Genomic DNA, 16,676 nt, shown 5'->3' with positions numbered 1-16,676 from the left:
TGAAATGACAAAAAAACATTAAATTATAAATTCTGGTACTATTTGTAGCTTTGATTTTTTTCTCCTGAGCTTGGAACATGTGTTTTTATATGGATAAGGGAGAATATAACCATAATTCTGATGTGATAGCATGTATTTGGACTTGAGTGATAATGATGATGATAATGAAAATCGAAAGGTGTTTTGCATATTTTGAAAATATTATTTCAAAAATAGATAATATTTTAGGTCATGGAAGGCATGTGATCTCTTCCAACCAATGGTTTGTAACAACTGTACGTAAGAGAAAGAACAGTTCAGAATGATTTCATAATGAGTAATGGAAAGGCTAGAGTAGCCCTTTACTGAAGCTGATGTCTCTGGATGAAGTCACAGACCCTAGGGGTTAAACTTTGGAATGGTTGAAGGTTTGAATGACTGTTAAATGTCTTGGTCTGAAAACTGCAGTGTCTCTACATAGAGTTGTGAATTCTAGTGTGCAGTGATATAAATAAAAAGAAAAAATAAATGCCAGAAAGATAGGTGCGCACCACTCAGATTGGCAGTGAGTAAAATCACTGGCTGTAAATACTTAAAGACCTGAGTTTGATCTTTAGGACTCAGGGAAAGGGGAGAACTGATGCCCTGGAGCTGTCCTTGAACCTCCATAGTCAAGCTATAGCATATTAGTGTGCCCACAGCAATGACAATCATAAATAACCATAGCAAAAATAGATGATACTTCTAGCCATGAGAAGACATTTGGTCCCAGCAAATCAATGAAAAGGCATAGTTTTAAGAGCAGAAAAAGAAAAGATCTCCTGAGTAAACTGTGAGCATGGGGACCTCAGGGGATGTTTGAAGGGGGAGGGGAGAGGCAGGGAGGGGAGCAGAGAAAAAATGTAGAGCTCAATAAAAATCAATAAAAAAAAACTGAATCAGCAGCAGCCTATTCAGGCAGCAAGATGAGGACAATTCGAGCAAGGAAACGGGGACAGAGTGACCCATCACACAAAACCAAAGAGAAGAAAGTGTTTCAGGTGGTAAAATTTTATTCCTCAATTGGATGGACAGTGGTGCTTTGAGTTTTATCTTTATTTTTTTAGTTAGTGCTTCCAGAAGCCAAACCCAAATACTTTAACCTGCCTGATGCCGTTGTCAGTTTAGTCATCCGTCTGAAGCAACAGGAGCAGTGGCCATGAAGAGGAGACCAGAGCTTACGTGTCACTCATCAGGCCCCCCAACTTTGACTCTTCTTTCATCTCCAACCTCATCTAGCTAAAGGCGTATTCGTAGTGTTCAGGTCCAAGCCCCATGGAGCCGAGCAAGCCCTGGAATTCCCAGGAGACAAAGCACAGGAATAAAAAATTCACTCTATAAGTTTATAATCAGTCAATTTTGCTGCTAAAGGCCAACCACACCTAAATATGTATCATCACACCACTGTATGTTTGCCCATCTCATTTAATATAACCCAGACCAACAAAACCATCAATAGAAAAACATTCAGGTATAAGGTCAGTTCAAGGGTCAACAAAGCACAAATCAGCAGATAGCACACTTCACAGGTTGCTAAGATACCTTAATCTGGGGAAAGAATTGGAATTAATTTTTTGTTAAGAGGTTTATCATTCCACACCCTGATCCGTTGATACAGATAGTCCATAGAAATTTTAGCTTTTAGTTTATATGGATGAAGTAATTGGAGACAAGATAGGAAAGATTTGAGAAGGAAAGATGGTAGCTTAAGAATTTGCTAAGTCACTTGGCTAGAATCATCTTGAAACAGCTTGAGACAAGTATAAGTGATTTAAGAAGGAAAAAATTCCTTAGCAATAATCTTCTACTGTGCAGCTTTGCACCTACTGAACTAAAAATGATCAGATAACATAGTTAGAAAATTTATGGAAGAAATAGGAACATTGATGCCATCTGTTCCTTGCAAAACATGTACCTCTACACACTGGACACAAGGCTGTTTCTCACAACTACCAACCTGGCAAAACCAGCCTCAGCTTCTGCATTAGGGTAATAGAGATAGAGAACATGCTATTTCTTGGAATTACTTTCTTTTTACTTAAAAAAAAAATGCTGTTTTTACATTTGTTGTGCAAGGGACTACCATGGAGAGAAAGATGCAGATTGTAAAGGCTTTGTGTTAAATTTTATACTTTGTGTGTAAACCTAATGAAAAGGCTGGATGACAAATAGCAGCCATATCCTTTTAATGGTACTCAGTTATTTGTAGATTGTTCCATTTGATAATGGTTTATTCTCTTTCCTTCAGTAATGAGGAAGGGTTGGTTAATGTGTGAGAGGGGTGTACTGGTGGTAGATACAATTGACATTTCATTCCTAAGACATATGTTCCTGAGAAGGAAAGTCTCAAGAGAAACCTCAACACAACAACCAAAGTGGAGACACTGACATCTATACAATGTTCTTACCTAAAGCACACTCCACAGTCAGCATGTGTCAGCTCTGCCTAGATTGAAAATATGTATCAAATACAACTATAGATAAAAATTCTATCTTTTTCCCCACAGAAAATCTTTGCCTGGATAACTCATTGTCTTTAGACATAAATTTTCTTTGCTTCCTTTAATGTGGAATATTCTTCACTCTTTGTGATATGCTTTTGAAAGAATATGAGCCATTGGCTTTGTTGTGTTGTTTTGTTTGTTCTGTTTGGAGATTGGATCTCCTGTAGTTTAGGATGCTCTTGAGCTCCTAATCCTCCTTTCCCCCCATCCCAGGTTCAGAAAAACAGGTAAAAGACACTATGTCAAGTTTATCGGTCACCTTTTTAAATAACAACAAGAGAAGATTAAATGTGTGACATATTAATAGATGTATGTGGTTAGATCGAGGTTCTGCCCAAGGAGCAGTAGCTCCCTATAACATGGGCATATATAGCACTCAGATCTAAGCTTCCCACTACAAGTTAGCAGTACTCCTTAGAGAAATGGCCAGCTACTACATTCAAAGATACTCGGCTAGAAGCATAATAATGAACAAGAAATTGTCAAATTGGAAAAGATAGTTGCATATTTGAATGGGCATTATTAAGAATGTGTTATATACTCAAAGAAAGGTCACCTTTTGATATAGTATTTTGGGAAAGACCCAGAATAATTGTAATTCAAGCTGTGACTCAAAATTGTGAAAGCCAACTCTGTGAGGACTATAAAGAATTAGACACAATGGAGGAAAAGTTAAGAGATCTTCATGACAACATGCTCATTCTTCACAGAAAAGGGAAAAACCCATATGTCTGTGTTGTAATGCTATCCAGTGCTAGTGGGGTCCAAGGTGATCATGGAGAATGTGGAATGGGTAGGACATAAGGTTGCAATGATAGCAAGGGTTCATAAACCATGTGGTTGAGATTTTATTTTGCGTGGAATCAGATATTCCTGCAAGAGTTCACATGGGTAGTGATGTATTCTGATTCCATGTTCAAAAGAGAACTCGGGCTGGTTTATGAAAAGTACGTTAGAGGCAGAGTGAGAAGGAAGGAAAGGACAGATAGGAAAAGGTTAGGAAAACCAGTCAAGGAGTAGCACTGCCCCGCATAAAAGTGCTGTTAGCAGGGATAAAAATATATGTGTGGATTCAGAGCACATTTCAGAGCTACAAACTCCAGGGTTTTTACGAGATTAAATGTGTGATTCGGCTGAGAAAAGGGGACGGTTAAAATACAGTGTGCAGCTTTCAATTTGGGGGTTAGATTAAAAGGGGCAAATCAAGAGCTCTACTCTGGACATAGCAGTTTTGCTGAGTGTTTTCACATCTATCATATATGGAGAAATGGGCAAAAATCTTAAGACACGGTAGTCTTTTCATACCTTTCCCCACAATATAAAGATGTAATATTTCAGGGAGAACCTCTAAATCATTTTTTCAAAAAGGAAGCGTTAAAGGAACTCTTGGTTGTCTGTTCAATTTAGATAGTAGATTATACACTTACGAAAGATGAAATCTTGAGATCAACTACAATGAGTTGTAGTATATGTATGTAGCATATATAGTATACTCATATGAGACATATGGGTAGTGTTGTATTCTGATTCCATGTTCAAAAGGGAACTCGGGCTGGTTTGTGAAAAATACATTAGCGTCAGCACAAGAAGGAAGGAAAGGACAGATAGGAAAACATAATTTTTAAGGCTGATGTGGGAATGATTTCTTATTAATAAAGAAACTGCCTAGGCCCATTTCATAGGCCAACCCTTAGGTAGGCGGAGAAAACAGAACAGGATGCTGGGAAAAAGAAGCTGAGTCAGAGAGTCGCCATGGTTCCCGCACTCCAGACAGACGCAGGTTAAGATCATTCCTGGTAAGCCAGCTTGTGGACTACACAGAATAATAGAAATGGGTTAGATCAATATGTAAGAGCTAGCCAATAAGAGGCTGGAACTAATGGGTCAGGCAGTGATTAAAAGAATACAGTTTCCGTGTAATTATTTCGGGGCATAAGCTAAGCTAGCCATGTGGGCGGCAGGGTGCTCGGGACGCAGCTCTGCCGCTCTTAGTCCAAAATCTGCAGTTGAATAAAAGAGAATGGGGGGGAGACTTCAGAAATAAATTTGAAGCACTAATAATTCAAATAAGAATGTCTTTTAAGGTATTATATAATCTTCTTCAGATGAGACTTTAAAAATGAGACTATATAAAGACTGGTTTGTGATATTACAGAGGAGATATAATAAATTCTCTGATAATGTTTTCCACATATTCCTAATGTGTATAGAGTCAAATTTAGTAAGTAGTGCACTTTCAGTGTTTGCAGAGACTTCACTCTGCAGTTTCTTATAGTTGGTGGAGACAAAGTTAATTGTGCAGGAGAATTTTTAAAATACAATTTCTGGAAAGTTTTCATAAAACTAAATTAAAAGTATAAAAGATCTTTCTTCCCCCCACACACACACACAAACAGAGAGAGAGAGACAGAGAGAGACAGAGAGAGCGCACACACACAGAGAGAAAAAATGGAGATGTGCTGAAGAGTGATGGAGGAAAGTTGGGCAAACAGCTTCTTATGGGGAGGGGAATTATCTGCCACTACTTCAGTGAAGAGGAAACAGACTTTAGAAGACATCAAATGGCATTTGGCTGAGTGACATTGAATACATGAGTAAATGAATTTGATCTTTGTTACAAACAAGTTTTATTTTCAAAACTGTAGAAAATATGCATTTTTTTCAAATCTAACACATTATTCCAAGTTTTAAGGTGAAATCTTGACATTATGTTTCTTTTATGATTTCTTCACTTAGATTTTTATAGAGAAGTTGTTTGGGCAAAATTATATTCTTGGTACAGAACATTGCTAAACTTTATTTAACATGCATAGATATTTAACACTGGATTTCCATGAAGACGGTTTCACTGCAGTATTTCCATGACACCAAAAATTTCAGTAAAAGTCGATGTTGCTTTTTGCTTACTGAAAACACAGGTTCTTTTGGACAGTATAATGAACTGGGAATCAAAGTATCTCTGTGACTGTGCCACATTCCTCCTCTATAAACTGTGAGAGCTTTTTAAATGTCATGATAAAAAGGCATAAGAAAAATCAGTGCTGAAATAAGTAAGTGAAGGATGGTCACTGGGGCTGCATAGGTCATTAGGCCAGACATGATTGTAAACAAATTCTCGGGGTTATTCAACCTAATGCTCGTGGTCTCAAGGAAGAATGGAAATTGCATTTAATGCTTGTATTTGCATAGTACATTAAAGAACCAGAATGTGGGCACTAGAAAGCATGAAGTGGAAGAAGGAAGAATCATTAAACAGTAAGACAATCTAGTGACAATGGGGACCTTTGCAAGGCTCCAATTCCATTATACTCTTAAGAACCTCAGAAAACTGCCCCATCACTGAGGAAACACAGGCCTCCCAAAATAAAACAAGACATAAAAGCAAGCACAACCAATAATGACACTTGAGAGGACCTCTATGACACACGCTTATAAAAGAAATCTCTACACAGAGAGTGGAATGTGTCACCTTGATCTAGTGCAGGGCTGCTTAAACTTTGTACTAGTGATCCCTATTCACCCAACAAACTTTTACACAATGTTGCTTATATAGGTATATAAAATTGGCACACACAGAAAGCATTTACAAACAAATCATCAAGAATTCTATAAAAGAGTTATTATCCATTTATGTGAGTTGATGATTTATTTGAAATGAAAACAAAATATACATTAATAAGATGGTGCACTTATTTATTTCTGCATAAAGTTACCCTTACTGTATGTAGTATGCAGATTGTTTTTCCAGAGTTGCTCAGCAATCATCAATGTTCTCTAACACCAGTCAGATTAAACATGAAATGGCAGAAGCATGTTCGTGCGTACCTCAGGAATTATTGGAAAGGCTGTCCTTATCCAAGAATGAAATTCTCTTCCAGTTTCTTGTGAAACTCAAGTCAAAGAGCACTATCTCAGATCAAACATGCCAACATAAAAAATAACACAAGCTATATTAATTGATACAGGCTAAGGAATGATGACAGAAAAAACATGAATGTTCTTTGTTTTCCATAATTAAACCACCATATTTCTGATAGAGCAGAAAACATTGTACATACATTGGAACAGTGCAGTGAGCCAGCGAGCCGAGCTGTGGCGCTCAGTGGTCATAGTTATAGGTGCTGTCACAGCTGGCACAGTGTAAAGTACACATTGTTTGTTCAGAGTTAAGGATGCAATAAATTTACAAAATGCCGTGTGGGTGAGCATGGCCAGAAAGCTAAGTTTTTTATGTTTCATTTTAAATTAATTTTCTTGTCATTGTGCATTTAGAAACATTTACTTCTGAGAACATTTTTGTGACTCCTGCTTTGAGTTATGAAACCCAAATAAGGCTGCCACCCACAGTTGAAGAAACTGGAGTTTCAGATATAACATATCTGAATACAGTATCCCAACGTCATTCTTTATTAATCTTCATTTATAGCCAAGGCAGGACTTGCATTGTATCACACCAACCCCTTGTTGAAGAGAGACTGCAGAATTTTCCACTGTTGTATTTTGTCCAGGAAATGAAAAGTGGAGTGGCGGCTGCGGAACGTGGCTCCTTGTTCCAAATTTGGTCGTATTATGTAGCTCTCCGTTAAGAAACTAAGTCTTCTTAGAAATGGAGTCTGTTTTCAAAAATGAAGAGAAATTAAGAATATATTTAGTGCTTTGGTAATGCAAAACGCCTCCCGCCTTAAAACATTATTCTTGGCCCCACATTACAGGCAGTCAGAGCTAGCACTGAGGAAGAAAGGCAGGAAGGATCACAAGTTCAAAGCCAGTCTTGGATAACTGCCGAGTGTGAGAGGAACATGGGTTTCTTATAGCAACTATGATTCAAAAATACAGACATACAAACTAGTTAAGTGATTTATGGTGATAATTATTAAGAAGACATAGTCCTGCTTATTGTAAAAGACTTCCAAACAAATTTAGCACATTGTTCCTTTGTTTGCTTAGAACACTACACAGAATGTTCTTGAATTTATTAACCAAACAGTCTCCTATGTCTTCACCAACAGAATAGCTATCATAACAGGTATTCCATGCCGGTGGTCTTCCCCTAGCCTGCTGAAGTGCGTACCCCTTGCCGAAAATGTGCAAGCCACAATGCACTGAGCATTGCTCTGGATATTACCTGATTTCGTTGGATACTCTGTGGCTTTTTTTTTTTACAGCAAATTAATAAAAGAAGTAAAATCAGCAATTGGATTTCTTCATTTTATTCAAGATTTGTTGAGTTTGTTGCAAATTCAAAAAACAATTGCATTTTCTAATATTTTCATGCTGACATATTTTTTAATAACTTTTTGGTATACACTCCATCTTGTAGGTTACAAGGTAGGTGAAGGGTTACCCAGATGAAAACAGCTATTTTTCAGCTTATATTCAATGTTCTCCAAATACTCACCCGTGTATTCCCTCCTGTTGTCAATCTGCTTCTCCACAGCCCATCCCTAGAATCTGTTGTTTAGATTCTACTTTAATAAGAAAATAATTTCAATAAGAAATCTCCAGAAAGTGTAAGTAAAAATTTTGACATCAGATAATATTGTCTTTAAAAGATAATGCAATGTTATATTTAAACTTTGAAAATTTTGAATAATGTTATATTCAAATTTTGGAAAATATTTTTCCTATCCCCAAAAACCTTCTATTTGAACTATATTTGATTTATAAATGGCACAATTGCAGTTATACTTGCTTTCTAGCATGTAAGTTCTTAAAAAGGAAATCTAGAAGTTATAATTCTGTTTAAAAATCAAATATTTGTGTTAAACCATTGCCAGAAATTAATTTTATCTTAAACATAATTTATTTCTACCTTGCTTTAGTTATGTTAGAGTAAAATTAATGAGGAAAAATTAAATGAAGCAAAGAAATATAAAATCAGATTTTATTTATAGTATGTGTGCTTAAACTTATTTGTGCATTTTCCTAAGAGTTATATTTCTAGCTTAGCTGTATTTTGTGTTGTCTCAGAATATTACTTTTCTATCCTGAATATAATGTTGAAAACCTGAGCAAGTTTATCATGCATATGTATATTCAAATAATATACACTATAAAATAAAAACATTATGCAACCTAACCCATATTATCATTTACTTGAGTAGTTACAATATAGTCACCAGAGATGAATCTGTAACTGAAATCACTCCCTGTGCTTTCACAGTGTTCAACAATCACAGAATGATTTCCCATCATAATCATGATGAGAGAAAAGTTCCATACTGTTCAAAACGGATGTGAATGAACAGAGAAAACCATCATTTCTCAAAGCAACATCTAATCCAATAGAACAGATCTCCATCATCTCCATATTAGAAACCAGCATTTGAAAAAGGTATCCAATAACTTTGACATGTTAAGGTAATGTATACCTTGAATACAGTCCAGTTATTTCAGACAGTAACAAATCTCATTTAGTTTTGCTTTTGTACAGACTGACTGATAACAGCCCTCCCAGATATGCATCTGAGACCTAAAAATTTCCCTATAGTACAGCTTCTAGCAAGTCATGCAAAATTTGTGGTATTACCTACATGATCACTACTACTGTCTTTTGTGACAACCTTTCCATCAATGGAAAGAAGAACCTTTCTTTTCAGCTTTTTTAAAATGACAGTATTGACTTTAATATCTGTTTTCTGGTTAGTGGTAAATACGGTTTTTTCCTGGTGAATTAAAATTAAGTTGTCTATATGCAGACTATGGTTATTTAAATTCTTGAAGACTCCCTTTCTCATGTACAATGTGGGAATGACACTAACATACACTTCATATGGAGAAAGTGAGTTCTGAATCCTTTAAAGACTGAGGAATGCTTCCACTGTACCTGTCCCATGGTGAGAAACCAATACTTCATACAAGCTGCTGCTATTATATGAAATACCTACCGCCCTTGACAGTAAATAATACATGCAAAGAAATTGAAGAGATCTGATTTTTCTTTTTTCTCTGTATCCTTCAGTTACTTCCTAATGTATGATACTTAATATATGGTATTTGTATTAGAATGTTCTAATGTGTTAGGTTTCTTTTCTGATTCATCTTTGTTAAAAAAAAGGTATGTGGTAAAAATAAGTTTGGAAAATGGAAGGAAAATTTAAGCAGCATTGTCTAATAGACAGGCTAATGTCTATTAGAATTCTTCAATAGCAACGATACAGCTTTCTTTGTGCCCATTTGATCATACTGCCACATCCACAGTCTTTCCATTAACAGTTTTCTCAACAAGGCCCTCTAATGGTTTTCTGATTGCTTAGTTTTAATGCCTTGGGACATTAGTGACATGCAAGATCGTTAAGCAAAGTGACTAACTTTCTGAGCCCCATCTCCCATAGGAGAGGGCATATATTATGAAAACAATGTTTTTTCAGAGAACACCCTCCAAGGCTGGTGAGGTTATGGAATGTAGGCCTTTATTTGCCAGTCTAGCTCACATACTGAGTCTTGATAGATGGAGCCCTTCCTTCTCAATTGCTTCTCAGACACATCTGTGTGGACTTCCCAAAACATGGGACCTCAAACAATTTTTGCAATCTCTGTGAATATTTGGTTAGATGTTAAGAGAGAAAAAATCTTTACGCACAAGTAATATTTCCATACTCCAGAAATTCAGCCTCCCATTCACACCCTCCGTTTAAGGACAGCATTTGGAGCAATAAAAAAATGCTAGCCTGACAAAACCCCATTGTATCTCCTCCAGACATGTCTAACATGACCATCATCCATTCAGGGTGGAATTTTCTACAAGAATAAAAATATTGTCTGATCACCCAAGAATTTGAGTGGTTTGAAACTCTAAAACGGCTTAAGTCTCTTATGGGCTCCTGAAGGGTTGATATTCTAAAAAAAGCAACAACAGCATACTCTTCAATTGTATTTAAAATACCTGCAAATCAGTAGTTTTGGATATCTAGAATAACACCAAACCTATTGACAAAGCCGGGTGTGACAACACACTTCAGAATGCTATTATATCTATTGCTACTATTTTATAATAAAATGGTGATTATGTTTGTTTGCGATGCAATCAATTGATAAACCACAGGCTTGAACAAGCAATTTTCTTGTAAGTAGCACATAGGCTACATTTTGCTATTATGAATTTTTTGAAGTTTGTTGCATTTACTATTTGAGAGGAGAACAAGTCATGGCATGTGTGTGTGGAGCAGGTTATCTCATCCTGTGGGTCTCAGAGGTCAAACTCATGCTGTCTGGCTTAATGATTATCGTTCTTACCCTCTGGGCCAGCGGTTCTCAACTTTCCTGATGTTGAGACCCTTTAACACTGTTCCTTATGTTGTGGTGACCTCTAATCATAAAATTATTTGTCCCTACTTCACAATTGTAATTTTTCCACTGTTATGAAGCATTATGCAAATATCTGATACATAGAATATCTGATATGTGACTCCCCACCAGTGAATTTCAACTAAAGTATCTAGTAGAGAAGAGTATGGTAACAGATGCCTTCAGTCCCTGTATTCAGGAGGCAGAGAAAGATCTTTGTGAGTTCAATATCAACTTGGTATATATGGTAAGTTCCAGGCCAATCAGAGCTATATAGTAAGACCCTGTCTCACAAAAACAGATGATAGAAAATAGATAGATGATAGATAGATGATAGATAGATAGATAGATAGATAGATAGATAGATAGATAGATAGATAGATAGATAAGAACTTATTTGACCTTCAAATGGATAGAACACTCACTGGTGAGCAAGGGATTTTACCTCCAGTTTGTCCTGTCTGTTTCATCACACCAGTCAATCCAATCACCATTTCAGACAGAAGTAAAATTGCAATCTGAGTGTTCAGCAACCGCCAAAATCTGAAGGTGAGGGTAACACCCTGGCATTTCTCAAGAATTACATTATAATTGATAATGAGGTTCAAAAAAGAACACAGTTTCTGAATTCCTGTGTTTGATTTTGTGCTTTTGTCTTTGAGGGGCTTACTGTTGCTCAGAATTTCTTTCTGAGAGTTGCTTGCTCACAGAATATACAGGTAGATGAATATTATGAATCATAGTACCTAAGGGCACAAGTGTTTTCACCAATCTACCAATCCCCATCCAAGAAAAACTGCCGTTTCATGCTATAGCTTGAAGACTTGACTTCATTGTTGTCTGTTGTTTTAGCACCAGTGCAGACCCAAGCATCTTGTTCACATCGATGCTCAGGTCACATGCAATGCTGCAGCTTAGATGCCATGCCTGGCAAGAAAGGTTTTATTGTTTTTATGTTTTGCTGTCAACAATAGTGATAATAATCCCCTCTACAGAACTTTAGTTTCAAAATGGAGCCTGAAAACAAGGCACAGGCCACACCCAAGTTCAGGGTCTCTTTAAACATCTGCAGAGCTCAATAAAAAATAAATTAAAATAAATGAAATAAAATAAAGAAGGCAGAAGCTCAGCCAAGGGTCTTCTGTTTTGAGGTCAACTGAAGATCATCATTTATTTAAATAACTCAAATCATATCTTTAAAATCTATATTTATGAAGTGCATAGAAAATCATAAGAGCTAGACTGGCCATGAGAGGGAAGACACGTTAAGGGAGGAGCAAACATGGAACATGTGATATGAAATTAAGGAGATCCTGTAGCAGCAACCTACCTTTCATCTATTAAGGTGAAAATGGCCACAAGTGTTCATTAACAGGTGGGAAACAAGCGCATCTTTCCCTTAAGCAGCCTCAGCTAACGCACACATCATTATTACAGGTTTTTAATTGAGCGGTATTGTAAGGATCAGAGCAATCTTAACTATGCTCCTCCTCTTCTCACTAATTAGATACACACATCTATCATTATGGTTTGTTTCTACATGTGTACAACAACTGTTAAACCTCAAGCCTTTCATGTATTCAAAAGTTGCCTTTCACATTTTATTAAATGGATTTGTAAAAATTCCTTCCTAAATTTTGGAATGTTATCAGACTTTTGGAGAAACTGAAACAACAAGAACATATCTATAAGTGTATGTGTCCAACAAAAAACCTAAAAAATAAAATCACAATATTACATTTGCATACTTCTGCACGTGAGTTAAACATAAATGAACATATTCTTCTAATAACATAATAATCTACTGAAGTTAGTTTCAGTAATAATTTAAAATTTTATTTGCATTTTTCAACTATGATAAAAAATTTTATGTTTAAAACCAAAGCAAGAAGAGCTGCTGGATCATGTGGGTGCTACTGGCTTCCAGATGCTACCCCTGCACAAGCAGCACCAGCAAGTCTTTATCCCTTGACCTTGACTCTGCATGTCCAACCCAATCCTTGACTCAGACCAAGGAGACCAGACAGGATCGCAGCATTGGTCCCTCATGTTGTTTAACTGATCCGATCCCAGAGACTGCTCTCAGTGTTGTTTGATTGAATTGAGGGGTATCAAAACTTCTGCTTTTGCTGCAGCTGAGGTTTCTAATTTGAGGTGGATTGTGCAGTGTTCATTGTAGACATTTCCCCTTTTTGTTGCCAAATTCTGAGGAAAAGGATCCACATCTGAGGTTCATGCCTACTATCAGCTCCACTTGCGTTTGTCCTCAAAAGTGGCCCTATTTAGTGTGTGGAGTCTTAAATCTCATGACAAATCCTATGTCTAGCTCCTTTCCCATCAGCAACTGTAGAGTGCAACGAGGAAGTAGGAGGGAAATATGAGAGGAAAATGGAAAAATCAATTTTATCTCTTACAATCACAGGAAATAATCCCTGGGTTATCCTGCTTTATTGCCCTGGATGTGACTCATCAAATGGAAGATATTTTATCTCGCTAGCTTATTCATAAAACCATGTATTGCATTATACGGCAAGCTGGAAGTGCTGGGTGAGTCACTAAGCTCCTCATCAAAGTTCATTTAGAAAAAGACATTACTCTCTCTTCTTCTATAGACTAGGAGAGATTTGGAAAAGAAAAAATAAACTCTATGGCTTTGTCAGTATTAGTCACAATGCACCTTTTTGCTGTGTGAGGGGCAGCAATTTTGGTCCCAAAATAGAAGTCAATGTTCTAAGAACGAAATGACTTCAATAATGTCACAAAAATTGAGCTACAGAAAGAGATCGTGGTTTTTTAGCTACTTGTCCTAAACACAGCCCAGTGGAACATGCTGATCTTGTAAAGACCTGTAACTGATAAAAGGCCACTGACCCCCCTCTTGTCCCACAAGCAATAATGGAGTATATGGCTTCTCAGAGTGAACAAAGCTCTCAGTGAATAAGCTCTGACACCTTGGTCTTCCAAGAAACCTCAGCAAGTGCGAGAGAAACTTCGAAACTCAGCATTTGTTTTTGAGTACAGACAGATGAAGCAAGGCTATGCGCTACTTAGAAACTGGATCCCAAATGTAAGAAATGATGTTTGTCCCCAAACAAAGTCATATGATAAACACATGTGCTTGTAAAACAGCCCACTCTAAACCACGCACTGAAGTGAAAAGTGAGTTGAAGATGTAATTTATTTGATGAGCCATGTACAAATCTTAGTATATGTTCACAACCTCATTAAATACATGGCAGCCCCTTTGGAACAAACCAAACACGGTCACAAACTTCCTCAGCCTATTTTGGGAAAAAGAACTACTGGGCAATCTGAGCTCCAGGCCACAGGCCAACCACAGGAGCCACAAGTGTGGCTGGTCGGATAAATTTAGAAACCAACAGTGCAGAGCCTAGATGCTCCTTGGGAGTCTAGAGGTAGAGCAAAGAGCAAGTACTTGAAGTATTGCTTTAGTGTTCATTTATGGCCCAGTTTAAAAGGTAAAGCTGTGGAGCTGCAACTGCTTACAAGTCTATGCATGAGGACCATTAATAAAAATCTCAGCCAGCAAGGTAAAACCAACAAAGTTCAGCTCTGCCAATACCCACATGAAAAGTTATGTATTCTCAGTGGCATCATCGTTCTTGACCTGCGCCATCAATGTCCTCGCCTCTTACAGTATCTCAGAACAGATTTCCTCCAACCAGCCTGTGAGGGTCTCTGCGGGTAAATGGATGTGTCCCTGGGGACTCAGGTCATCTCATAATTTTTTCAAAGTTAGATTTTCATTGCTCTGATAACCTTTGAAAACTTAATATAAAATATTCTGGATCATCGGCAGGATCCCAAACTGCCGTTTGATTTGTGCTTACAAACAAATTGATGCCACATGGTATTTCTAGAGGGAAAAAGAAATGGCTTTAATATATAAACCATGTACTTACCCCCAAATGAAGGCCAAATGCTGTCATGATTTACTGTACAAAAGAAGTTTTCACAGCAGTTCCCAAAGGGCAAATTGGGGTGAACTGAATCATCACATAGCACTGAATAAAGCAACCTCTGCCTTCCAGACGGCAGCAAAGTCTGTTCTTTATGCCAGGGTACCAGTTTCTACTCCCATAACACACTTGGGATGCTCAGCAGGATCAGGAGCTGCTAGTGGATGTTTGCTAGGGTCATGGGGAAAACTCAACTTTTAAGCAGGTACCGAATTATGAAATCAAAAGATTGAATAGAAACAGTTGAAACAAAAGATTATTAACAGAGGCTTTGTAGTGGAAATTAGATTTCTTAATTTGAAAATCCAATATGCTGCTGCTATAATATGTTTGAGTCTTCTTGAAAATCAGATCGCCTATTCAAACTGGGGAGCTTTGATCTCCTCTGTACAGAGGTGAGGGAAATATTTTAAGGAAAGTGATACATCATAAGGAAAATGGCACACACCTAAAGAGACAGCTTCTGTGCAATCTGAAACATAGGGAAGAAAATCTAAATATTCCTAAAACGAAGTAGGCTGATGTAGAGGTAAACAAACAATACAAGTGAGTCACAGATTTTAACTTGGGAGAGGAGTTTCAGATGGAAACCCACAGTAGAGCTAGGACTCTGGAGAGAGCGCATGCCCCAAGCAGAGTACATATAGGGTTAGTCGTGACTGTGGAAGACATGCTAAACACCGACACGCAATATGAGCTGTGAGACCTTAGACGATTGAGCCACATGCTTTTCAATTCATTTTCTCCTCAGGGAGTCACGAAGTACACTTGCAATGTTTTTGCAGATAAATATGGTGAAAATTTTTTAAACTGAACATGTACACTATTTTGCCTTTTATAGGGGGAAAGAGCCATATACTATAAATCACCTCAAGATTCACAAGGCTTCAAGATTAAAGTCTAAGCTGGCCTGATCAGTAGAGTGCTTGTCTCAGAAGCCCAGGGACCTGAGTTGTTGGTGTGGTGGCACTTGGTTATAATCCCACATCTGAGGCAGCAGAGACAGGAAGATCTTTGAGGCTTACTAGTCTGCCATACAGACAAGCTGATGACTTCTAAGTTCAGTGAGACTTTGTCTCAAAGCTATACGCTGGGAAGATATGGAGATGATATCCCATGTCAACCTCTAGCTTCCATACACATAAACAAACTGCAAACACACACACACACACACACACACACACACACACACAAAAGCACATTTGAAATGTGTGACTTTGTTAGCTATTGGCAGAACCCAGACTCCCGGAGTTACTAATAAAAAGCCACGTGTATGGATGCTGTTTCCCTTGACAGGAAATATGTTTTGAGATCTGTCATGAGCCATCACGGGAAGCAGAATCTGGATGGTCTGACACCCCCCCCCCCTCGGACATGTACAGCTTTCAGGTGAAATCCTGAAAATCAGGAAAGCAGGTTTCAGCTCAAAACTGAAATGTTGCAAGCTTCAAAGTGAATGCTATGTAATGGAATCTTGAATGAAACTGCTTTAAGAATGCTGAAGTTCAATACCTAAGTGTATGATCTCAGATTCTATCAATTAGAACTCTGAAATGGCTTGTAACTTTACCCCAGCCCCACCCTAACTCAAGATTCCATTATGATTTAGAAACAGAGTCTTGTAACAGCAAAAGAAGATGATGAATACATACCATAAAAAGATCAGTCTTAGCTACAATTTATGTTCAGCTGAGCAAGAGTTCTACATTCTGGAAAGTTGGTTAAACAAAGTTCTGGGCTCTCAGAACACTCCGCTTTGTCCATGCATGGTTCTGCAGGTTCATCTGCTTCCTCTTCGAGGGCACGGTGCTTAGGGCATAGCTTGTGAGTGGCCTTACTTCGAGGGCACGGTGCTTAGGGCATAGCTTGTGAGTGGCCTTACTTCGAG

At 37.6% G+C, this 16,676-nt stretch overlaps 1 long non-coding RNA gene across 3 annotated transcripts in view; it reads right to left on the bottom strand.

Moving 5' to 3' along the window:
* Positions 1-1,003: 1,003 nt before the first annotated feature.
* The window catches only part of LOC113457744, a 69,479-nt gene continuing 53,806 nt past the window's right edge, over positions 1,004-16,676 (bottom strand). For 2 of the 3 annotated variants that reach the window (XR_003378245.1, XR_003378247.1), the window contains one exon: positions 5,180-7,135. This is a non-coding gene — a long non-coding RNA (uncharacterized LOC113457744). Of the gene's footprint in view, positions 1,311-5,179; positions 7,136-16,676 lie in introns of those variants that run through there. The other variant, XR_003378246.1, reaches the window with a different exon arrangement.

The sequence above is a fragment of the Microtus ochrogaster genome, linkage group LG5, assembly GCF_000317375.1.
Source record: "Microtus ochrogaster isolate Prairie Vole_2 linkage group LG5, MicOch1.0, whole genome shotgun sequence".
NCBI classification, from domain to species: Eukaryota; Metazoa; Chordata; class Mammalia; order Rodentia; family Cricetidae; genus Microtus; species Microtus ochrogaster.
Note: the sequence above shows the minus strand (reverse complement) of the source record. Positions and strands in the feature narration are given on the sequence as shown.